Below are 27,805 nucleotides of genomic sequence, written 5' to 3'. Positions count from 1 at the left end.
GGTAAATAGGCACAGCACAGGGCAAGAATGAAGTGGAACACCCAGCAGCATGGCTCACTCGTTTTTCTTATTACAAGTTACAACACACAAAATACACTAACTGGCAACTGCTCTCTGTCATTATCACACTGACCTGCTGCTGCACACAAGGCAGGTTAGTGTGGGTGCCATTGGGAAAGGGTAATTCTTCTATCCAGATGACTTTGCTCAGCCTGTGCGCTCTGCAGCCTCCAGCTCCTTTACCCGTTCCCCACGGCAGTGATGAATGGCCCCGCCTCTCGGCTGAATTCCCCAGGGGGAAAGGTGGCCAGAGCGCCTGTCGCTAAAATCATTCCCGAACGGCTGACGGCTCGCCTCTGAGCTGATGAATGATCCATCCTGGCCAGTTCTGCTCATATAGCTGCATCAACCAGATTTAAAGGGTACCGCTTTGCTGCTTGCTCAGGGGTGTTGTTTTACATATTATGCTGCGGACACCTCCAGGGACGGACTGAGCTGGCCCGGGCCCTCCCACCATGGGGCCCTCGGGCAGCGACCGACTGCATGAATGGTCAGTCCGCCCCTGCAGGCTATCACTCAGGCTGGTGGCTGAGGAGCCAGTGGCTACTGGCATTATAGTAACCAGTGATGTATACTAGGGTTCCCGATATCGTTTTTAAGACTGAGTACAAGTACCGATATTTTTTTCAAGTACTTGCCAATACTGATTACCTTTTTTTATGTCATGTGACAGTTTGACTGATGGGCATTGATAGGTGGCACTGACCGATAGCTGGCACTGATGGATAGTACTGACTGATGGGCACTGAAAGGTGGCACTGATAGATGGAACTGATAGATGGCACTAATAGGCGGCACTTATGGGCACTGATAGGTGACACTGACAGGTGGCTGGCAATGATAGATGGCACTGACTGATAGGTAATGAGAGATGGCACTGATAGGCGGTATTTATGGGCACTGATAGGTGGCACTGACAGGTGGCTGTCAGTGATGGCTGGCAGTGATGGCTGGCACTGACTGATGAGCACTGATAGGTGGCACTGATAGGCGGCACTTATGGGCACTGATAGATGGCACTGATAGGCGGTACTTATGGGCACTGATAGATGGCACTGACAGGTGGCTGGCAATGATAGATGGCACTGACTGATAGGTAATGAGAGATGGCACTGATAGGCAGTATTTATGGGCACTGATAGGTGGCACTGACAGGTGGCTGTCAGTGATGGCTGGCAGTGATGGCTGGCACTGACTGATGAGCACTGATAGGTGGCACTGATAGGTGGCACTTATGGGCACTGATAGATGGCACTGATAGTCAGTACTTATGGGCACTGATAGGTGGCACTGACAGGTGGCTGGCAGCAATGGCTGGCACTGACTGATGAGCACTGCCTGATGAGCACTGATAGGTGGCACTGAAAGGCGGCACTTATGGACACTGATAGATGGTACTGATAGATGGCACTTATGGGCACTGATAGATGGCACTGATAGGCGACACTTATGGGCAGGCACTGATGGGCACTGAAACGCAGCACTGATTGACAATTGCATAATAAATGACATGAATGATAAGAGGAAAGGAAGGATTTTGCCTTTACCAAATGTGACAGCTCCGGTGACTTCCAGTTGCAGGTATCGGATTAGGCATTGGGAGCATTTGTACGAGTACAAGTACTCGCACAAATGCTCGATATCAGTCCTGATACCGATAGTAATATCGGGACAACCCTAATGTATACCCACCTAGCCTATTCAGCTGTGCCTATCTGATAGCTAATTATAAACAAAATGGTTCTGATGGTGACTGGCATGTAAAGTAACAGAACAAAAAAAGTCTTGGGCCTTCCCAAAATTCATGCCAGACCAGCATGCAGCCTTATAGGCCAGGAAATAGGAAAGGGATGAATTTGCACCCTCCTCCTGAACCATACGAGGCCATATGCCCTTACCACATAGCAAGCAATTGAGCTGCAAGTTTGAAAATGACTTGCTAAGCTATTGCTAGACTTGCCAGGCTTCACAAGTTTGTTGAACAATTGTATTGCATGACTCCAGATCAACTTTCTTTGTAAAAATTCTGCAAGTCTGCTGCAAGTTCTGGTTCATTTACTGGATGTTGTGCAATAGTCATACCACCACAGGGGCCACTGTAGCTGAATCTGCAAAAGGGTCAACTAGAACTTGTGCTTTAAGTGCTCTGCAAAAGTCCGATGTGAGCTTTTAGTCGGAAATTCCGACCGTGTGTATGCTCCATCGAACTTTTGCTGGCAGAATTTCCACCAGCAAAAGATTGAGAGCAGGTTCTCTATTTTTCCGTTGGAAAAAGTTCCTATTGGAAATTCCGTTCATCTGTATGCAATTCCGACGCGCAAAAAAACACGCATACTCGGAAGCATTGAACTTCATTTTCTCAGCTCATCATAGTGTTGTATGTCACCGCGTTCTTAACAGTCGAAAGTTCAGAGAACTTTTGTGTGACCGTGTGTATGCAAGCCAAGCTTGAGCGGAATTCCGTCAGAAAAACCATCAATGATTTTTCCGATGGAAATTCCACTCGTGTGTACGGGGCGTAAGTGTACAACTTGCCAGTGAAAATGTGCAGCATGTTAACAAGACTTACAGTTCAAAACTGTCACAAATTTGTGGCAAGTTATCCTTGCTATCTGGGTTAACATAGAAAAGAATGCATAGAATGCATAAAGGTAAAAAAAAATATTGAGCCCTTAGAACCACTTTAAGCATGTTTCAGATTTTGGGGATCATGAGTGCATAATTACGTAAACACAATGAGCAAGTCCAGCTGCAAGATTGTGCTGGCTCCTGCTTTCACAAGTGAGCAGCACATCCACACCAATACAGAGCCCTGTTTACCGGAAAGTCTTCACCAGTTCCCATCTGCTCTGAGGGAAGCAGGAACACCTGATGAGACTCTCCTTATTAAGCTCAGGGAGATTGTCCATGAGGAAATTACTGCGGCATCCTGCCAGCTCTCCTCTGAACTCACACAGGAAATCAGGGAGCTTGGGCAGCGTGCTGCATCCCTGGAAAGCCACACAGACGATACTACCACAGTGCTGGAAAGCCATTCTAAAACTCTGGAGGAGCTGCAGGCAGAGAAGCAATCTTAGAATCAGGGGTCTGCCTGAGTCTATTACTGATCTGCAGGGCACAGGGTTGGCCATGTTCCAGGATTTGTGCCCTAAGATCCCTCTTAAATGGCTTGAAATGGACAGGGCGCATTGCAGGGCTCAAGCTACAGATGGACCCCTTAAAGTCATAATGGGCAACTGCCATTTCTTCTGCACCAGGGCCCAGCTTCTCCCAACAGTGGCATCCAAGTCATCACTACAGTTCCAGGACCGTGACTATCAGCTTTTTGCTGACTTGGCGCCAAAGCACCGTGATTAAATGCAGAGCCCTTCATCCATATCCTCAAATTTTATAGGAATTGGATGTCAAATACTACTGGGGTTTCCTTTTTAAACTCAATTTTTCATACAGTCATTATGCACTGGTACCTTACTCTGGTTCATATCTCTAAATTTGTTCCTGGACATTCCCCTCTCTGATTCCAGAACTGTGGGCAGAAAGGCATGATGGCCCACATATAGTGGACTTGCCAGAAGTTCAAAGATTGTGGATTAGGGTATAGACATTGAACTAGCCTGACCACAAGGCATTTTGCATCTGTCACCTTTTCATTTTTTTTTTCTTTTTTTTTTAGTTATACCTGAGCACTAATGTGCTGGTGTATTCTACCCTTTGTTTTTGTCACGGCGGGTCCAACCTCACATCTTTGTTTAAAGATGGTCTTCTTACAGGCTCCCCCTGTTAGATGCTGAACCCTGATCTCCTCCAGGTCTGACATGTTATCTCCTGTTCTGTGACCAGATTGAACATGGACTCAATTACCAGCGGAGTCTTGCAAGTTTACATTGAAATTTGATACCAGTGTCGGGGCTGCATAGCCCTTGCTGTTGCATTGTATGCATTTTTTGTCACAAGTCATTGAAGTTCTATAAACCTTCAATAAAAATGTATTGAATCAAAAACAGTGAATGTATGGAAGGAGTAAGGGAGGCACCTAAAGATGAAATACATTATGTAGACCAGACAAAAGAGAAGGCTGATTTGAGTGCTTTGCACTGAGAAGGGTAAGATTAATGGGCATGATCATAGACTTGAAGAGGTTGAGAGTAAGTCACGACAATTTAGCAAATTTAGCAAGCATCATCAGAAGATTAGGCAAAGAGACAGTAGGTTGGGTTATAAAAAAACAGTACATCAACTACATACTGTACATGCATTATTTAAAAATGGCCTGCCCCTTGGTGTATCCTAGAATGTCTATGTGAAGATTGGTGGTGGTGGCCAATGACTTAATTGCCAAGGCAGATAACAAGGAAGAGAGGGGGTACCCCTGCCTTGTACTCTTTCCCGGAAGGAAGAGCTCTGAATTTCAGCCTGGTAATTTTATGTTAGTTTTTGACGATTGATAGAGTGATTTGAATCCATGTAGAAATTCACCTCTAAAGCCATATTGATGCAAAAGCAATTGTAAATATTGCCAGGTGACAATATCAAAAGATCTGTGATCATCTAAACTGAGCAATAAACCTTTGAGAGAATAGAGGTTGGCATCTTGGATCACATTAGAGTCTAGGAGAATATTGTCTGTAATTTGTCTATGAGGAATGAAACTGGATTTATTTGGTGAAATAGGAGTAGGGACAATACTGTATCTGCCAAAATTCTACAAAAAAACTTCACACTATTGTTGATAACTGAGATAGGCCTATAATTTAGGGACAGAGAGTGGTCTATGTTAAATTTAGGTATTAAGGACATATTGGCTAGGAACATCTTCTCAGGAATTTGATTCTCTTGTAAGTTTTGGGGCCAAAAGAGAGGCACCCTTTTTATAATAGACTGCCAAAAAGCCATCTGGCCCAGTAGTGGAGGTTTTTTCAAAGTTTTAATGATGGTCAGGACTTCTTCATCTTTATAGGGTATATTGAGGGAATCTATTTGGTTGGGAGAGAAAGAATAATGATATCAGCCAGCCACGTGGTGGATGAAGAAGGAATAGCCATCAGGGGAAGCAGATCAGAGAAGAATTGTTCAAAAAATTTGGAGGATTTATTTTGGGGAACGGTAAGCTAGCCCATAGCATTACGTAGATCGATTAAGGAGGAGGAGTTACTTAGTACTAAAAATCTAGCTTTCGACCATCTAATGGCTATTTCACCTTTTTTGACAACAGTCAGTCTAACTCTAAGCATTTTGGCAAATTAAATGTGCAACTGAAGGGGAATATATATTTGAATGTGCCTTGTACAATTGATATAATTCATTAATGAGAGAGAGAGTAATTTTTTCCATGATTCCCTATTATGAGTTGAAGTTATCCCAATAAGCCTTCCCCACATCACTGCCTTATGGGCAGCCCAAAGTATGGTGATGGGGTCTCAGGGGTAGATATGAAGTAGAAGTATTCTACTATAGCTTGCACACATAGAAATATGTTGGCGCTTGTGACAGGCTCAGAGTTACCACACCAGCCTGTTTGACATCAGGGAGGATGGGGATGGTCAAGGGGAAATTAAAAAATGACTATATACAAGTTCATGTAATCCATGTGATAGCATCTGGAAGGCAGCCCAGTGGAAGGTAAGAAGCAACTTCTGGAACAGCTGAGGATAAAAAAGGGTTTATCCTCTTCTACTATAGCTTGGCATATTTCCGTTTCAGTGATAGGGTCCATAAGAAGTGATTAATTTAGACACCAGGAGTAAGGGGTAGCCAAAAGATCTATAATCATAGTGCTAAATTAAGTTATCTGATATTGAGACCAAGGGCAGGAGTGAATACTGGCTGCCTCTGAGTTAGCAGGAACTATTGGCGTACAAAAAATGTAATCTAATCAGGCATATGAGTTATGGAGATGTGAGAAAAGGGTATATTCTATAGTACCAATATTATGGTCTCTCCAAGTATCAATCAGTGGGGTAACTTCTGTCAAGTGAGAGAAGGGGAGCAAAAAGAAGCTTGAGATTCATTAGGGGCATACACATTAGCAAGCATAATTTCACATCCCTTTACAATACCTTTCAGAATTAAAAATCTATCTTTATCCCTGTACACATGTGGTACATCAAATGACAAGGAATGTAGAAAAGGTTTTAAAAATAGGGAGGAGGAAAGCCATCCATGTCTACATGTGTAGTCATTGCATTGAAATAGAAGAACCCAATATACCTCAAGTGTAGTAATATTATAAGTCATGAGCTTCAGCATCACAGAGCACGAAAAAAGAAAATCAAGACAGCATAAAACAATTGTGAACAACATAAAAATAACCATATAGCAACAGTCTCTGGATTAGGAACATTTTGGAAACCTGACATAGAAAGCATTTTAATGGGATACAAATATCCCAAATTCAGTCTCAAGTGCCTGTGAGGTACAAACAATGACACAAATAAAACAAATAAAAAGATCAAGACTACAAGTCTAAGGTTCCACAAAGGTGAAATAAAGGGCACTGAATGAGTTGGGAAACATTATATTGACACAGGGGAACAGAGCCCAATAAATATACATTGTGCAACAGCAAATTGCAATATTAAGTAACCTTATGAAAAAGAACCTGAGGAATAAACAACACCAAGGGTTGGAAAAGTTCAGGACAACCCTGAGAAATAGCAAAAAGAGTAAAAAAATACAAAAAAGAAAGCCTTAAAGGGAGATCAAGTCTCCCAAAAAGGCTTATTAGCCACTTGATAAGTGAAAAAACAAAACAAAAAAAAGTTCTGGCGGAGAAACACCTGGGAGATATCCACTACTTACAGTTAGAAGGATTATGCTCAACGTTAAGTAAGAAGAGATGAATCAATGGGTAGATGTACTGCTAGAAATGTCCACCGGATGGCCTTGATGTTCAGTTCATGAGAAATAAACAAAAAGTGACAAGGTGAAATCACAAAGTCTGCAAAAGTAAGGTTAAACTGCAATGAAAAAGGCAATTACAACATGCAAAGAGGTGCAAAAATTAGCTGATTTTATGTCTGATTCTGTGGTGCTTTTTAATGGGAAGGGATGTTCCAGATTGGAGTAGGCCAAGTGGTGGAAAGGGGTCTGGAGAGAACCTCAGCATCCAATGAACCAGGTTTGATTAGGATTTCCTGTCCCTGAGTATTAGATGCAGTATAGGTGGATCCCTGGTAAGGCACTATTAGTCGAAGGGAAACTCCCAACGATATCTAATATGTGCTGTAGATAAGGCAATAGTGATTGCTTTCATTTTGCAACTCCTGTCCAGAGTAGCTGGAGAGACATCTGGGAAATTTTGGAGCATATTACCATTGAGCATTATGTTTGGATGTTTTGTGCAGCCCTGCAAATATCTTCCTTGACAAGTAAATCTTTCATACAAAGTATAATGTTTCTGGGTGGCTTGTTAAGTGAGGGTTTTGGACACAAACCTCATATTTCCTGATCAGGTAATTGTGATTTAAAGAGCCAGAACACAGGGAACAGCAAATTAGTAACTGATTCCGGGACACCTCTGATCCTGAGATTGTTGCATCTATTGCAATTATCCAGATCCTTTACCTGAGAGTGGACTTGTGCAAAAGCAGTAATGAGTGACTCGGGCTTCTTGCTGAAATCACTATTGGCAATACTGAGCTCATTATGTTTGGTTTCTAAAAAATCAGTGTGGTTTCCCAGTGCAGCAAGCTCCTGTGACATTGGTAATGTTGGAACTTCATAGCTAATTTGGTTTGCATAGCCTCTAAACTGATTTTTAAATCTTCTTAGAGCAGTGCTGTGTACTCACTTTTACAGGTAGAAACAGAGGTAGTTGACAGTTGTTGTTTGTGAAGAGAGTGAGCAGAAGAAGACAGAGGCAGATCTTTGGCGCCATCTTGAAGCATGCTGAGGTGCTCCTCAGCAATTAGTGTGTTAAGGACTTTTGGGTGCTGTTGCGGTTCTCCTTTCATGATGTAGGCATGCACAAGGTGCGGGGATGTAAGATAGATGCCAATGTCTGCAGTTTGTAACCCCAAGCAAGCAGTGTGTGCCCATGTCAAGCAGAGCTACAGGTTTAGGATGCTATCCTCCTTCATTGCCTGGGGGCTTATTGGAATCTGGAAGCCCCTTTATGATAAGGGGGTGTCAGATAACAAGATAGGGTTCCCTTCCCCTATGTTTAAGGCATGCGGCCTGGTATTGTTCAGATGAAGGGGCACATGCTCATCATACCCAAATTTCCTAGCCAGACAGGCTGCTTACTTGGAACTTGGATAAGGGTCTTGTTTATACTTTAAGGGACCACCACACATTTCTTTTGCTTATGGTTCATTCTTATGGTTCCGTATTTTGCTTATGGTTCCTTCTTAAATTCTATACCAGATTCAAAAGGTTTGGTATGGAATTAGAAGGGACCCCAAGCCACTTTTTTTTTTTCTTGACATCCATATCAGATTCCCATCTAAGAAAGAGTCTAGTGTAGATGAAGGGAAACCCAAACTGTTTGTTTACAAATGTAATAAAGTGACCAGGAACTGTCATTCATAGACAAATTAAAGTGCATTGTTTTGTAAATGTCCTTGCTGTAGTAAGTTGCATACAATTTACAGATGTGCCATTTTACAGGCAGGTTCAGGACAACCCTTATGTATTGTATTTAAAGGAATTTTACATTTTTAATGTTTCACTAACAGCATTAATAAGATCTATGCTTCCTGCAATTTGTTTTTGCTTTAGTGCATGTCCACCAGGGCATTGCCCAGCTCCAGATGCATGCCCTTTGTTTAAGAATCTCTTCCCTATTATCCCAGAAAATGTAAATTACTGATTTATAAAATGTAATTTCTATTGATTTCAATAGGGTTCAGATCCAGGATTCAAAATTTGGAAAAGAACATACTGCAAACCAAACCCATAAAGACGAAAATGAAGAATCAAACTGACCCAACAAGGAGCAAACTAGAGAAGTTCATTGCTACCTAATTACTAATAATTATTTTCAAATTTCCTTTGTGTAACAAACTAAAAAATGAATTATGAAAGATCAATCTGAATTCTAAAAATATTTTCATATTACTTATGGATTTATGTAGGGTCTGTTAGATTTTACATTCAGCAAACTTCTTAAAGACAGACAGAACAAACACATATAGTGTAATGATACAACAATGAATGTAAAAGAGGTCAAAGATCAAATAGAGTCTGAGATTTTACAGCAGGTTGGGAGGAAGTCTGACTGGGTGGGCCACATGGTTCATATCTGCCAACAAATCCTCCACATTTAATATGCTATACATTCTCATAGACTAACCATTGCATATTATTCTCTTTTCCGACCATAAAGAGTTAAAAATGCAGCAACGTGTTTTTCTTTACTCACATAGGCCACTCCCCATCTAGTAAACAGACTAACCATTAAGTCTAATTCCCTGCAATAATATTATTCTCCTAACTCCTTTAGACTTGTAACAAGGGAGAGATATACAAGCCATGCAAAGCATCTAACAAAATGCAATTTGAATTCATTGGTAAGAAATCTTCTCAAATAAAATTAGCCTTCTTGTGTTCATTAGTTATTAAAAACACTAAGCGCCTGTGGCTAGACAATAAAAACATTCATGGCATCAGTAATTGCTGAAAAAAAATGTTGAGACCTGCAATGCAATTTAAATCCCTGCTACTTACTTCTATTAGCATAAAAACTTTTACTCTAAGTTCTTAATTGACTGTAAATACTAATATTTGGCCTCCCATGCAGAAGTGGTACCTGTTGTATTACTGTAGCTATAAAAATGTATTATTCTTTAATTGTGCAGCTATAACTCTTTAAATCACCATCAATTTGTAGTGGCTGTTATTTATTGTAAATTGGCTAAGATCAGCCTGCACATTTAATTTTTCTCCTCATTTGGAGGGAGAGATTAACCACTGTTTGGCACACTAAGACCACCTGCATGTGTGGGTCAGTACAACTCAATGTTTAAACTGTGAATGGCTTTATTAAATTAGGTGTAAAAAAAGTCATTTCCTTCATGTGACAAATGAAAACACCTGCTCATGGGCTCAGATATCTAGGAGGTAGGAAATTGACCTAATTTTAAATGTTTACTAGAAGAACTGGGCTTAATTATGTTTCAAGGTGTAGATTAGCATGGATTCATAAAAACGGATATCTGCATTGAACAAATAATATGCTCAGAGTTAATACCTATTATGTATTGTGGGCAAAGCATAACAAATTGTGCTGTAAGCGTTTATAGACTCTCCTTTTCCTTCAGCATGGAATTGCAAGAATAGCAAGAGGATACACTTTTTATGCAAACTAAAAAAGGCCTCTACACTTTATAGTTTTTTTTTTTTTTCATTTTAGGTGGAATTTTACAGGACTCTTTGCAAATCCCTGAATTGTTAACATGTAGGCCCACTCCCAGCAAAACACTAGTGGAGAATCTAGTAAAGCCTGGGCATTAGTGTGTCTTGCACTTTCATGCTGATTCACTTTAAAATATATATGGTTTATTTAGTTTAGGAACACAGGAAACAAAACTTAAAAACTAAGCATGACATGTCACAGCTGGATTGGAAGTGTTCTAGAGAGCTATAATGAAGAATAGAAGTAAAGTGCTAAACCCTGACCCATATTACACTCAAAAACAATCAAATTTACTTCTGTGAATCACCCTTGCTTACTCTGCACATGTGCTTTGGTTTTCCACAGTTCTAAAACTAAAGTATAGGACTAAGTGATCCTTTAACATAAATATGCACACATGCAAAAACTGTACACTTGCATGTACCTTTCCTGCTGGGCACTCAAATCATTTTTCACGATCAATCTACACAGTAGAATCAATTAGCTATATTTGGTAAATAGCCTGAAAATGTCTTTCCACAGTTCCCCTGTTAGTCATGTTACTAGTGTTTTTTTATACTTGGCTAGAATATCCTGATCTACATTGAAGTTAAGTAACCCTAATAAGTTTATGATGTTTTACAGTTAAATTACAAGGACACAATAACATTATAATGACACAATAAGCAATATTTTAGGGTTATTCATTTTATGGCAACTTTTGTTAAATTATTATTTAGCATGTACAAATGCCACATACAGTAATCCAACTTGTAATGCACTGTTATTGAAATGAACCTGCTATTGTATTCTCCAGCAAATGTGATTTTTAAATTATATTTTTTTGCAACTATAGTCATTAGAGGTGTATTGTGAGTTGTCTGTGTATACAATTCCCCCAGAAATTTCATTTCCTGCTCATGTGATTGTCTTGCTATTTTCCCAACATGTCTTCTTTTATTGCAAAAATAAAAAAAATGCGCTATTAGTGGACAATAAGCTAAGCCACGACTAAAAGTGTTATACAACACTAAACAAGAATAGAAAACAGGAAGTCGTTCTAGAAATGGTTAAATTATGAGAAAATGTGAAATGCGCTCACAAAATAGTGTAACGACAAACCACACTAAGTAGGTCTAAGAATAAACAGATCCACTCAGTGCAAGGAACAAAATATAAATGACTACACTGAATAGTGATATTCAAAAACTTGCGTGATACAACAAATACACTGTAATGTAAGGGAGGACATTACAATTGTAAAAAACAGGTGAAATAAATACCCAATGAAAAAGAGAATGAAAAATAAAAAATCAAATATTATATTATATACCAAAACATGTGACTAAATAAAAAGAGTCCATATGTAATAGTGAAAAGACCATATCATAATAATAGTTAGTCCATTAAAAATAGATGATTCTTGAATGGTGATGTGCTGCAGGATTTCCCAAAGAAAGTAACAAGTGAGAAGATGCCTCCACCACATAAAAACTCTGCTGCTTACCAGAATTCAGTGGTCCCTTGATTATAGGGGACCATAGAAGGTGGATGGCTGTAACCCCAGCTCGGGATCTCTCTGGCATAAACTGGGCACCTCAGCCTCAATTTAAACAGTCCGCAGATGGATCAGTTCAGGTAAGTGGTGAGTTCCCCATAAAACAACAAAAAGGCTTCACATAGCATAAAATCCTTAAATGTATTCAATGTTAAAAAAGACAAATGAACACTTACAGAAGAGTAGACAATTTAGGCATAAAAACGAGCCGGCCGGCTTCTAAAACAGCCCATAGCTTCCGGGACTGGACGTGTAGCGGTGACGTCAGTGCGTCGCTCCTCCTCCCTACGTCGTTTTGTCACTAGCGGACATGGTCACGGGATAAATTTGGTGTTATCGCTCTCACTCTCTCATACTGGTCACTGGAAGTTCAACATGGCATCTCATGGCAAAGAACTCTGAGGATCTGAAAAAAAGAATTATTGCTCTACATAAATATGACCTAGGAAATAATAAGATTGCCAAGACCCTGAAACTGAGCTGCAGCAAGGTGGCCAAGACCACACAGCGGTTTAACAGGACAGGTTCCACTCAGAACAGGCCTCTCCATAGTCGACCAAAGAAGTTGAGTGCACGTGGTCAGCATCATATCCAGAGGTTGTCTTTGGGAAATAGATGTATGAGTGCTGCCAACATAGCTACAGAGGTTGAAGGGGTGGGTGGTCAGCCTGTCAGTGCTCAGACCATACACCACACACTGCATTGATGTCATCCCAGAAGGAAGCCTCTTCTAAAGATGATGCACAAGAAAGCCTGCAAACAATTTGCTGAAGACAAGCAGACTAAGGACATGGATTAGTGGAACCATGTCCTGTGGTCTGATGAGACCAAGATAACTTATTTTGTTCACATAGTGTCAAATGTGTGTGGCAGCCACTAGGTGGGGCATACAAAGACAAGTGTGTCTTGCCTACAGTCATGCATGGTGGTGGGAGTTTCATGGTCTGGGGCTGCATGAGTGCTGCTGGACTGGCCAAGCATGTCTCCAGACCTAAACCCTATTGAGCATCTGTGGGGCATCCTCAAATAGAAGGACTCCAGTGGCAACCTGTGAAGCTCTGGGGAACTCCATGCCCAAGAGGGTTAAGGCAGTGCTGGAAAATAATGGTGGCCACACAAAATATTGACACTTTGGTCCCAATTTGGACATTTTCACTTAGGGGTGTACTCACTTTTGTTGCCAGCGGTTTAGACATTAAAGGCTTTGTGTTGAGTTATTTTGAGGGGGCAACAAATTTACACTGTTATACAAGCTGTACGCTCACTACTTTACATTGTAGCAAAGTGTCATTTCTTCAGTGTTGTCACATGAAAAGATATAATAAAATATTTACAAAAATGTGAGGGGTGTACTCACTTTTGTGAGATACTGTAATTGACCAAATATGTCCATGATCATATAGCTAGGATTCCAAACCATTGAATGAATGAGGTCAGGTGATGTCACTGGATGCTAAAGACATAGTGGGTGATGTCACCCACCACTCAAACAATATCAATTGGCAGATTGCAATGTACATATCAGTGATAGAAATACCACTACCATATGTACAACTTTAAGCTACCACTGTTCAAGCAAAAAGTCCAATGCTTGGACACAGGCCCAAACAACCAAAGTTTGGTTTGAATTTGTGTTCTGTACCCCAACCATAAACCTAAACCAAATAATTGCCAAGCATTCTTTATCTAAATATCTACTGCCCAAATTAATGCTCAGACAACAATTGATCCATGGCCAGAATTTGGTAGGTTTTGCAAGTAGGTCTAAAATTTGCACACCTTTTGTTGCCTTTCACAGGGTGAATATAATATTCCCTAATATTTGATCCTAAGAAAAAATAGCCATAGGAACAATTAACCAGAAGAGTCAAAGAACATACAACCAATAGACAATTACAGTGTAGGGGTCTTCCCTTTAGTATTTCATCTAGTTCTTAGCCTATAGTGTTATGTGGTTGAATATCCTTTGCCTCTTCTGGTTGAATGTTCCCAAAGCTACTTTATTTTTCTCTTAGGAGCAAATGGTGGGAAATGTTACGTTCATTATACAAATGGCAACAGATAGAAAATGGTATCTCACACATATTACAAACATTATGAGAATTATATAAAATCAGTGCTGGGCTACTTAGTCTTATACTTAGTAATCACACTCCTCATAAAAAACAGTACTAGAAATAATATATTCATTTACATCAACACTGTCGGAAAAAACAATGCATAAAAATCATGCTGAAAAATTAAAAACATAAACAAAACTTTGCAGTGATAAGGCCCATTTCACATATCAAATAGTGGGAATGAGCGTTCATACTACAGGACTTTCAAAACGCAATTGTCACATGATCCTGCGTGTTGCATAGGGCTGGTCCATTCACTTGAGTGGCCTGCCCTATGCACATGTTTTTTTAAAGGTGTGGTTTGCCGCACAATCCTATCGCATGACAATCAAAGGAGATCATATCACCTTTGAGGTGACATTGAAGGATAAATTCACCCAAACATGTGTTGCACAATTTACAGTGATTGCCATGTAATTTGGAATCCTTTGCAGAATCGCAGCGATTCTGCTCGTGAATCCAAATCGCAAAGTGTGAATGGGGCCTAACTCCAGTGTATATCATATAGCATATGTGAAATATTTACAAATATCCAGTGCTTTCAAAGTCCACTAAATAGAAAAAAAAATGTAAAAACCAAAAGCTATATAAAAATATTTCAAAAGAAATTTTCCCAATGCCCACTTTTCAATGCAGACAAAATAATGCCCTTGTTAACAAAAATATTCTGTGCTAACTGCACTTCATACTTGTGTTCCCTTCACCATTATTCCCTCACTTGTGGATTTTGACCTACCGTATTTATCGGCGTATAACATGCACTTTTTTCCCCTGAAAATAGGAGGAAAATCACAGGTGCGTGTTATATGCCAACAGCATACCTCAGAGGTGAAGGAGGGGGACGAGTGCCACCGGAATCCACCGAGCCATCATCTCCACTCCACTCGGCTCTCACTTGGCTCTCACGTCACACACACACAGTCCTGCCTCTGCCACCGGCATTGGACCAGTGTTCTGTCTATCACAGAAGCTGGTCCAATGCCGATGGCGGAGGCAGGACTGTGTATGTGACTGCCAACTGAGAGCCGAGTAAACAGGAGATGACAGCTTGGTGATTTCCTGTGATAGATGAGAGATGGTGAGGCTTTATCAGGCAGCTGCATTGATGGGGGAGATGGGTACAGATCAGGCTGCAGATTGGCACAGATCAGGCTGCAGATGGGTGCAGATCAGGCTGCAGATGGGCACGATCAGGCTGCCCTGAAGCTGAAGATGGGCACAGATCAGACTGCACAGAAGCTGCAGATAGGCACAGATCAGGCTGCATTGAGGCTGCAGATGGGCACTAATCAGGCTGCATTGATGCTCACTGACCATTATTTTGCTTCAAAGTGGTTTATTTAAAAAAAAAAAAAAATTTCTGAAACTTCCCTTCTAAATTGGGGTGCGTGTTATACGCCTGTGCGTGTTATACGCCGATAAATATGGCATATAAATGTAATGGTCGTTCCCTTTAAGGCAAAAGGACTTTCAACCTTCTCCTCCCTATTTCTCCAATAGGGGGCAGTACATTACTACATAGTGCAATATGTATAAAAACAGCCATTTATTTAATAAATTAGAACATTCATATTAAAATGTACACTTGCCAGTGCATCACTGGTTTGCTCACACAATGTACACCCCCTCAGGGTTGCTGAAATCGGCACTGCTCTGGCTTTGTGCCTGACTTCTTCCTTGTTTACATAATGATCTCACCTGGCTCCCCCCATATTATGGGGATTTTTTGTGACTTTTACATGAAATTCTAAAACATTCGCACATCAACATTTTATAACTACAGTGTAATGATTCTTATTTCTAAAACGTAAACAGAGGTGGCTAAAAATCCAATAATGTGTAGATGAGGCATAGAAAATCTCGTATAAAATTAAAAACCAAAAAACAAAATTAGCAATATTTTTTTCAAGACTGAGTTTCACTTTAATACAAAAAAACTTTAATGTTGAATAAATTGACTTATATCATAGCTATGGATATCAAACATTGTTGGAAACTTTTTGTACCTATGGCTAGTTTTTTTTTTTAATAATCTGGAAACTGCTTTTTCTTCCTAAATAAAAATTTGAAAAAGAAAAAAAATACAATTTTATTTACTTGATATAATAACAGTAAAATAATGTTAGACATACTAATCAAAAAAAAAAATGTATAGTTGAAGCCTACGTACCTTTTAAATAAAAGGACTGCTATATTACCCTGTCAGTATTTCCCCACAGAATTCATATTCACTTATTTTGTCTGCAGTCTAATTATGTACTTGCATATGCTACAGACTAATTTAATCTTCATTACACATTGCCATATTGCAATTATACATGCGATCAGAGTGTTAACACATACTTAAACCTGTTATTTCTTTTGTCACTGACTTTCAAAGAGGCACCTGTACAAGAAACAGCTGTCAGTTCCTTAAGATCCTGCCACTGTTAAAGTAAATTAAAGACGATGGAGACATTGTTAAATTAATGTAGTGATGATCTGAGCCTAATGCTACAGTTCATTATGTTTTGTCATTTCTCCATAGAATTGTTTGGTGTGATAAAAATTATATTCATAATGGTTACTAAAGAGATTAATGGCACTGACTCTGGGAAGCTATTGAAACTAGAATGTGTGGGTAATTGGAAGAAATAAATCAAATATGCTGCAACTTCATTTGTATTAATTTGTCTACTTCTTTTCACAATCCTAACAATAAAGAATTCATATTTTTTTCTGGCTATAGAAGAAGTAATGACAAGTGAAGAAATACAGTTTTATTAAATATTGAAGACAACTGTAATGTGTCAAATTAATTTCTGCAGTTTTACAGAGAAAAGCATTGGCAATTTATTACAAATAAGTTATTTGGGCTAACAAAAGGTCAGAGACAAGTTTTCAGTGATTTTCTTAAATGATATTCATTGGATGGCATTTTTCTCTACACTGAAATAGGACTAAAGCCCTGTACACATGGTCGGATTTTCCGACGGAAAATGTGTGATAGGACCTTGTTGTCGGAAAATCCGACCCTGTGTGGGCTCCATCACACATTTTCCATCGGAATTTCCGACACACAAAGTTTGAGAGCTTGCTATAAAATTTTCCGACAACAAAATCCGTTGTCGGAAATTCCGATCGTGTGTACACAAATCCGACGCACAAAGTGCCACGCATGCTCAGAGTAAATAAGGAGACGAAAGCTATTGGCTATTGCCCCGTTTATAGTCCAGACGTACATGTTTTACGTCACCGCGTTTAGAACGATCGGATTTTCCGACAACTTTGTGTGACCGTGTGTATGCAAGACAAGTTTGAGCCAACATCCGTCAGAAAAAATCCATAGATTTTGTTGTCGGAATGTCCGATCAATGTCCGACCGTGTGTACAGGGCATAAGACTAACGCAACTTGACATCAAAATCACAAAAGCATGAACATGCATATTCTAATACATGAAATGATTATTTTTTCCTGTATGTGTTTTCTTTAGTTAAATCCACATTATTTTGCTTTTTCAGTTTTCTTTAAGTTTTTACAGTAATGGAAGACATATTTGGAAAACACTTATTTTTGCACCACTGATCCATCATCTTCCATAAAGTTGCCAGAGCAGGTTTTCACTGACTTCTATTTTAAAGTGTAACTGAACTTTTAGTATAATTTCTCCCTATCAAGCTTTTTCCCCCCTGTTCTCAATTCAGCAAAATATTGCCAATGAGTTTGCAAACTAGCTTGTCCATATCTTTCCATCAGGGCCTTCACATGCGCTTTGCACACCTATTCTTTCCCACAGATAGCCCTGTTCACACGCTGGACTAATCTGTAGATGTTGATAGGTGCATGTAAACATTGTTTAAAGCCCCCAAAAAATAACTATTTACAAGGAACAGATCACAATAGACTTTAAAAAAAGATAATTTTTCCAACATTCGAAAAATCAGATTTTTTAAACTGCACTTTTACATTTATACTTGCATATCTTATCGATGTTAAAACAGTATAGCTAGATCACAATAATCACAATGCGGACACTTATGAGCTTAAAGTACACATGTGCCATACACAATGTGGTTGAACACACCTACAAGTCAGCAAAAAAGCAACAATTAAAAACTGAGTTTTTGTTGCCTACATGTAAAAGCTACAAGCTACCTCTGTATAGTGTCATCCCTAACTCCAGTCTAGGGACCATACTAACAGAGCTCATATCTTAGGACATACAGTATACAGCCCTGTACAGCTCAATTTACAGATGAAGAATTATCGGCTCTGATTTTAATGAAAAGTGTTAAAGCAGTTTCAACATCTTTTTTGCTAAATAGCAGGTAACTGTGCTTGGACACTTTCTGTATAATATTGTGCTGTGAACTGCCTTGCCCATATACAGTACACCTTACTTGTGATAGGTATAAATTGACGTGCGAGGCTGCCATTCATATTTTACACGTCCTAAAAAAGGTGCTTGCCCCATAAGTGCTGCTCCCCAGGACAAATACTTACCTTCACTCCTGATACAATGATCTTCACAGCGTGGCCTTGTTTGAAGCTGCACTGTCTTTTTCCTTAAAATGGAAGCCTCATACTGCACTTTTACAATTTGGCCCCATTCATTCTTTCAAAAAAGTTGTAGGGATGGTTGCCACAGGTGGTTTCTCGAAGTAGGTCTTTTTCATAAGAAACCAAAGGGGCCATGGCACATGTGCATGCATAGCTATTTTTGGGTGAAATGCTGTGCAGGGCCATACAGTGAATATTGCCAAATCTGCACTGTAGGGAAGTATTTTACTTATAAAAAAAAAAAAAATGAAAAAGTTATAGCTTAACTTATAAATCATAATAAATCAGTTAACAATAAGTTATAGCTTAACTTATTAATCATAATAAATCAGCTGATTTATTAAGCTGAAGTTTAACCTGTTTATATTATGCCTTTCTGGGTTCATCTCTTCCCCCTTACTAATGAAAATTTATAATAAGACCTTTCTGTTTTCATTGAATACCTCTTTTTAGACTTAGTGATGGCATTACTAGATTGGAGGTAAAGTTGGATTAAATCAGATTGAATAAATGTGCATTTTAATAAAACAATGTTTTTCATATTTGTCAGGAGTGAAATGTTGTTGACCATAGCAAAGCTTATTTTGAGGTTACCTAATAATCACTCTCTTACAGGCATGTTGCCTTTTGAAAAGACCTATTTGCATATTTTTTAGAGGGATCATTGCCTGTATACTACTTACATGTACATGGTACTCCAATTATAACATGCTAACCACAATTTCCTTGTCCTCAAAAGAGCTTCTGCATTTTAATGAAGCAAAGAGTCATATTTTGTGCTTTGCTGCCTCCTGAAATCAAGTAAAAATCCACAACGAATGATTAAATATATCCATAAGATATATTTTTAATGTGTATCACATGCATTCATCATATAGTCCAAAAAATATCTGATTATCTGCACACAAAAGCTCAGGTGTGAACATAACGTAATTGGCAAGCAGCGCAATAGTATAACCTTTTATTGCCACCATTAAAACATCTTAATTAATTTCCTACATAGGCTGCGGGTTAGTAAAATTCCTCAGCTTCACAACCTCATTAACACAGTTTCAATGTTTCTTTGGCAATGGTATGTAGGAAGCAGTCTGTTTAGTGGGCTTATATATTACATACTATATAGTACAGTGAATGTCAGTGTGCAGGCATCAATGATTTCTTTGCAACTACATCTAGTCATATAAGATCTTTGGTGAGAATGAACAAAAACTCAGACATTTGCTTGTCTATTTATTGCTCAACTAGCATTCAAATTCACCATGACCTTGTCGCCTGACATTAGTGGGCATACATAGATGAGCACCTCTATGTAATATCAGTCAGTGCTACTTATCTTCCTCCATCCAATAATGCATGTGCTTCTATGGCATGCAGCTATGCGCACTTCCATGTGACCCTCACTTTCTTCCTCTTCCTGGGTTATTTAACTTGGCGTAGCTTCTGGCTCGCTGCCCAACCAACTCTTTTGCAAGCTAGCTGTCATTGATATATCTTCCCTCTATGGAATCTGTATTCTCCATTTTTTACCGTGTATCTACTTCTGGCTTGTTCCTGGTTATCATTGTCTACTGCCTATTATGTCCTTTGGCATTCTCCTGATTATTCATGCCTGCTGACCATCCAGACCTCTAGCTTGTTCCTTATTATCTGTCCACAGCCAGCCCTGACCTCTGGACTATTCCCAATGACTTCTGACCTATGGTTCGTGGTATTCAGAACAGGGTAAATCCAGGGGTCGTGACCTGAGGTTAGCATGCAGTGAAGCCCAAACCCTCATGAGGGAGTTATTGGTGAATACTGGCTGGTTCTGGGGAATCCTGCTTCAGCTGTTTCCAAGTGGGACCATCCTCCTACTTCACTGAGTCCTGTTCCAACTCCTTGGTGTTATCCATTCTAGAAGTGATCCTAGACTTGTTTCCAGGACCTCATTATTTAACCAATATTATGCTTAGATTGCAGGAATGCCAGACTATAAATAAGTGCATAAAAGATTTACCATAGAAAAATGAACACACTAGGAAGAGGAACCTATAATATCTTTAATACAGAGTAAAATCTATTTGACATAAAAACTGCACCAAACCCAGATTCATACAGCAAGGGACATTTTACAATTGTTAAAAAGCCCACTCCCCAACCACTTCATACCTTTCTCTACAGCATTTACTTTGTACTGTGGCCACTACTGTAAATACTCTGTACTTCTGAATATGGGGGAGCATGTAACCCCCTCCAATAATGAAGTGCAGTTAGTCACTAGGGCCAAACACCTCCATAAGCTGGTAGGGGTGATTTCACAACTCCACTTGATCTTTGAAACTAACTGATGTTGGGTATTTTAGGGAATAATGCAACAGAGGAAGCATCAGTGAGAGAGCACTGGAGTGATGAGTATAAAGTGGTTAAAGGGTGGGCTTTACACTTTGCCTTGAATAAGCATAGTGAATGTGTATCTTTAAGTATGTTTTTATATTTGAAACTCTACAAATAAGGAAAAAAATAACTTTTGCCATGACATGCTTAGCCCTGAGATCTTATGAAACATGTATTGAACTGCAGCCACATCACATTAACTTGTGGTAGAAATTTTCTTTTCCTAGGCCACCCATTATTATTCTACCCAAAGGCATGGCATGTCTATTAGATATTTCCTTATATACATGGTTTGTTTTTGTACTAAATATACAAATCAATTAATAATGAATTTGAGATCTTCGTAATGAAAATATATTTTCGGTATAATTACTCAATGTTGTTAAAATGCGTCATATGTTTATTAAACCTCCTTGGAAAAGGTCCACTGTATACCTTATTTAGGTTAAAAGGGAAAATATTGATGTCAGCCCTGACCTGTGTTTAGCTCGGTTTTCCTTTTCTTTACCAACCAGAGACAACTGTCTCAAGTTAATTGTTTGATTAAATATTTTTTTTGTTGTTATATGGTAACGGTACAAAAAAAGCCTTTTTCTCAATTTAAATGAAAAATAAAAGAAAATGGAGTTGATTGTAAACAACCTAACTCAGAGAACAGCTGAGTTCATAACTTAAAAACAGAAGTTTAACTCATTTTTCCATTACTGTAAACATATTAAATGCTATTTATTGTGATTAAATGTGTGTGGCCGGCTACAGTCTAAATAGGAACATTCTCATGGCTAAAATATCTAAACATCCCATAAGTTTAACATCATTATTAGAGATGGAAAATCTAAATATTAATTTTAATCCAAAGGTTAAAAAATTCAATCTTTCCAAACTAAACCCATTGTAATAACATCCTTTGCAGTGAGTTTGCCTGTGTTCACAAAGATTCAGGCTACAGGTGGTATAAAGAAGTTGTTTATGTGATATTTTGACATGTGTAGTAAACAAAAGAATTAAGAAAAATGCTTTTCTTAAGCAAACATTTTAATAGCATCATGTCACCGTGAGCTTGAGAAATGCAAAACAACAATTTATAAAAATGTTAATGAGCCTTGGCCTGTAATTTTCTGATTATGGAAACAATAATAATCCGTGTTACCCATACCCCATTTTTTGACAACCACCTGCGGGATGAAAGTTAGGCAAAGTTTATAGCAGATATTTTTTAACCTATGTTAAACTATGTTAAAGGAAAGCTTCAGTATGAAAAAAAAATGAATACACTCTAGCAGATGCAACTGCAATTAAATCATTTCTATAATTTAAAGTTATTTAACTACTTGAACCCCCAAGGCTTTCTTCTCCCTAAATGCTAGAAAATTAAAAAATGAATCCTAGAACATTTTTTTTCTGTTTGTTTCAGCAACTAGCAATTCCACAAACTATCTTTTAAGTTTTGTAGTCAACATATACATTTTTTTTGGAGGGGGGTGCAAATGGGGCTTTATTTTATTAGCAGATTTGGAAACATATTTGTATTTCCTTTGTTTTTTTTTTTACTGGGAATAAATAGAAACAAAATAGAGAAAATGCAGTTTTCGTTAATTTTTCCCAACATTGCATTTGTGTACATTGCAAACCCCCATATTTTTACACAACTTATAATCAACAAAGTCTGCTATTTAAAACGATATCACATTAGTTCAATTTTTATGGATGGGGCTGGCAAAAATAACTGCCCATAACTGGCCAAAATAGATTAAATTATATTTTCCATTTAATCTACAGCCAGATCATAATAACTTCCCAAAATGTATTTTTTTTCTTTACAGCCAGCTTTCAGTTTGTATACAGGATTTCATAAACTCTATTCTCTCTTGTTCCTTTAAAAAAAACATATTCAGTACATATCTGCAATGCATTTTACCATGTTTTGTCTTTTTAACTGCATGCCCTCCACCTAATGTAGATATATGGCGGCAAAGCAGCCTCTGGGCACTGGATCATGTACCTAGTATGTGATCTGTGCACCCAGGTAGGGGCACACATGCCCACTGTCCTGGCTGTGCCGTAATTTGTTATAGCACTAGCTTATCAGTGGGTCTCAGCCAATGATTGACCACTGAGATCGGCAGATTGGCTCAGTGTTTCATGGACCAGAGCTCTGTGATTGTACAAAATGCAGAGCTTCCTTCACTGACAGGGGATCTTGCTGTTTTTTTTTATTCTCTGCTAAGCACCCCTAGATATTAACCCCTTTCCAGCCAGTGTCATTAGTACAGTGACAGTGTATAGTATTAGCACTGATCACTGTATTAGTGTCACTATTGATGTCAGTCTCAGCTAGTCAGTTAGTGTACCCCCCAGCCAGCATCAGCTAGTGCCAGATTGCCCGCCACACTATTACAGTGCCACTATAAGTCACTGATTGCCGCCATTACTAGTATGAAAAAAATTAAATACAAATTCCAGTATATATACCATAGTTTGTAGATGCTATAAGTTTCACGCAAACCAATCAATATACACTCATTTGGATTTTTTTTTTACTAAAGACTTGTACCAGAATACATTTTGGCCAAAATTTATGAAGAATTTTGATTTTTTTATTGGATGTTTTATAGCAGAATGTACAAAATATAGTTTTTTTTCTAAATTTTTGGTCTTTTTTTATTTATATCACAAAAAAATAAACCCAGTGATGATCAAATACCATTAAAAGAACGCTATATTTGAAAAAAAATATATACATTTTGTTTGTGTACAGCGTTGCATGACCGTGCAATTAGCAGCTAAAGTAGCGCTGTGCTAAAAAACGAAAAATGGTCTGGCCATGAAGGGGGTAAAACCTTCCAGAACTGAAGTAGCTAAAAACAGTGCAAATAAATAAAAATCTGCCTCTGATAGACTGAAATTCTAAGCAATGTTGCCCGCCCTGCCTGTACACTCATCTGTTGGACTACAGAACACATTCCCTTATGTTATGGAAATGATGAGAGGGAGGAGGTAAACATGAGCTGGTCTGGGCTGACAACACTGCTTGGGATTTCAGTTCAGCAGAGGCACTCAAATAGCTAGTTATATACATACATTTTTTTGGCAGATCAACAGGTATATTTGTAATACTTGCAAAGTTGTTAAGGTTATAAAAAAAGATAAGTATGCATGTATTGCAGAGATGTACAGAACATGTTTTTTTTTTTTATTTTGTCCAGACATACATTTTTATGGTTTCCCAGATGTCTGTATTCAGTTTATAGGATAAAACACACCTGTGGATCAAAACATGTGATATGGCTTCACCCCATCCCACCTCTGCAAAGCTGTCATGTAAATTGCAGATCCCAGATCAGACTTACACTCTTTTAAAGCCAGTCAATGTTTCTGAACATCAGGGGCCACCACTTTTACTGTACTGCACATATTCAGGCTCCCCTTCATAGAGCAAAATAGGTTGTCTATCTTTTTGGGAATAGTCATATTTTTATGTTAAATACAGACTTTCCTATCTAGCACACAACATATTTTGCCTGAATAAAATTGGGTAAGGATCGATTTACTAAAGGAAGAAACACTGCTCACTGATTGACTTATATGAAACTGGGTTCATTTTAATCACCCTAGTAGGTGCAACCAAAAATATCTTTTTCCTATTTTTTGCTTGCACGTGACTCAAAGAAAACGTTTCTTTCTTTTTTTCCTCTTCTCTTTTCCTATGAGAAGGGGTTTCAACCTTCTTTTCTGACTTCATCCCTAACTTCTGATAGGTGTCAGAACTGAATTGTCAGAACCAAAACAGGAAATGGTAGTCAGAATTAAATGGACTAAAATGTGAAGATAGTTGGTACACAACAGGAACCAGATGTGATGTATGATTCTTCATGGGTTCCATTTGCTAAAGGTTTCACGATTCTTATTTGACATTCTCATAACTAATTAAGAAACCACATATGATACAGTAGTGTAAAATTGTCTAGTAACAACATATTTTAATGAGGAGAATATGCAAGAATAAAAAAGACTGCAGCTGACACAGCAGTGTAAAATTGGCCATTTTAAATAGCAAAGCTAGGCCTGAATCCACTAAGAAGAATTAGCACAAGTAAGGACTTTACTACAATACTGCAGAGGATGCAGCAGTGTAAAAGTACTGTCCAGCAGCAGGACAGTTTTATTCAGGGATAATACACCTAACTCAGGTACTATATATATAACTTTTTCTTTAACTAAAGGGAATAAAGGAGTGTGGTGAATGGGAATGATATATTGGGACATATCTCATGTTCACACTTTTATTGCATTTTTTTTTTCAAACAATGCAGTGGCATGCTGAAACAAAAGGCAGCTCCACAAATAACAAGTAAACACTCCTATATGAGCACTCAAAACTTTAAAAAATGAATGGAAACTCCAAAATATCTCCTACAACAAACATTCCCAAAAGTTTGCTATGGTCGGGAGACTGCACAAAAGTGACTGCTGACATCAGATCAACAACAAAATAGAAACATAAGAAAAACAACATAGAAAAAAAGTTCCCAAAATAAATAAAACTGCCCTAATCTTTTCATTTGTAGTTTTTTAAGCCTTTCCTATGCTTTTCCTACAATAGTTTCCAATTCCTTGACATTATGGCTGCTCTGTGCCTTCCCTATTTTATTTGGCTGGGTTGTTTAACCGCTACACATCTGCGCTATGGCCGAATGACGGCCACAGCATGGACCTGAATTCCCGGGAGGCCATCATATGACGGCCGCCCCTGTGCACGCTCCCTGCAGGGCACGCGCCGAGCGCGCTGTGATCACTGAGTCACTGAGACTCGGCTGATCACCGATCCAAGTAAGGGGTCAGTCCCGGCCCCTTACCATGTGATCAGCTGTCAGCCAATGACAGCTGATCACATGATGTAAACAAAAGATTGGTAATCATTTTTTTCTACTCACGCTGACAGCGTGAGTAGAAAAAAAAGCTGATCACCGGCTCGGATGTAAGGGACATCGGTCCCCAAGTGGAAGAGGCACATCTGCCTCATCAGTGCCACCAAATAGTGCCACCTAACAGTGCCCACAGTGCTACCTAACAGTGCCCACAGTGCCACCTAACAGTGCACACAGTGACACCTAACAGTGCCCACAAGTGCCACCTATCAATGCCCACAAGTGCCACCTATCAATGCCCACCTGTAATGTCAATCAGTGCCACCTGGCAGTGCTGCCCATCACTGCCACCCATCAGTGCCCATCACTGCCGCCTATCAGTGCCCATCACTGCCACCTCATCAGCGTACATCAATGAAGGAGAAAAATGACCCGTTTTAAATTTTTTATAACAAATTATAAAAAAATACATTTTATTTTTTTTTTAAAATTCAGTTTTTTACATTTTTTTAACAAAAAGTAAAAACTGCAGAGGTGATCAAATACCACCAAAAGAAAGCTCTATTTGTGGTGAAAAAATGATAAAAATTTCATTTGGGTACAGTGTTGTATGACCGCGCAATTGTCATTCAAAGTGCGTCAGCGCTGAAAGCTGAAAATTGGTCTGGATAGGAGGGGGGTTTAAGTGCCCTGTAAGCAAGTGGTTAACAGAAAAAAAAAAAACGTATTGGCCCTTATAAGTCTGTTGGCCATAGTCAAAGGTCATAAACTGAATTATGGCTTAAAAATATTCTCCCATGAGACTCTGCAAATATTCTCCCATGAGACTCTGCACACAATTTCACCAGGACTATGAATTTCTAACCCTAGAATATACTCCTCAAGCCTATGAAACCCCTTCAACAGCTGGTACAGATGCATACTGCTTGAGACAGCACATTCAACTGGTTAAGGGACCAAGGTTCTCCTATCCTTCTCAGAGGTAAGTTGCTGTCCACAGATACATGTATGGCACACATATTATTGCAGTTACTGAAATCCAGTAGCAAAGCTGAGGTGAGAAGGTGTAGATATGGTACCAAATTGGGCCACCTTTTACTAATACTGTCTAAATAATGATAACCGGGTGGGTTATATGTAGGTAGCAACAATAGTAATAGTAACCATTTTTGTGAAGCATGATTATTTAGGAAATAATTTGCATATAATGGACCTTGATGGCTACATTTTCATATAAGTTGACCTTAATGTATGTAAACCTTAACAATGATCTTTTTTTCTTTGCCTTTTGGTCTGTTAAATATACCATTGGACACACTTTTTTGTATCTGTTTTATAAGTGCAATAAGAAAAAAAAACTTGACAATCTTGCCTGAAATTCTAAGCTGTCCTATGTCTTTTGCATACTTCTACACAAGAACAACTAGGGGGGAGACATAGACTATTTGAGCTAGACATGTGCAGTTCCTTTCATTCCGAATATAAATTTGGACACATTTTTAGTTATTCGGAGATTGGGGTGCACACAAAATTTCTAATGAATTTTACTGAACTTCCAGAAAGACAAGACTAAATTAGTTTGAATTTATGAAATTCGACTCAAAATTAGATTCAAATGATCACTTGAATTGCACCTGAATTCATGAGGGATTTTGAACTGTAAACATATTGCTGAAATCAAAGACTTTGGGGGTTATTTAAGAAAGGCAAATCTACACTGAAAGTGCATTTGGAAGTGCAGTCGCTATAGATCTGAGGGGAAGATCTGAAATGAGGGGAAGCTCTGCTGATTTTATTATCCAATTATGTGCAAGCTAAAATTTTGTTTTTTATATTCCTTGCATGTCCTCCTCGGATCTACAGTGACTGCATTTCCAAGTGCACTTTCAGTGCAATTTCAAGCGCACTTTGCACTTGTAGTTTGCACTTGTAGTGCAAAGTGGATTTGCCTT

Source organism: Aquarana catesbeiana, linkage group LG11, assembly GCF_042186555.1.
Source record: "Aquarana catesbeiana isolate 2022-GZ linkage group LG11, ASM4218655v1, whole genome shotgun sequence".
In the NCBI taxonomy this organism is placed as follows: Eukaryota; Metazoa; Chordata; class Amphibia; order Anura; family Ranidae; genus Aquarana; species Aquarana catesbeiana.
Note: the sequence above shows the minus strand (reverse complement) of the source record.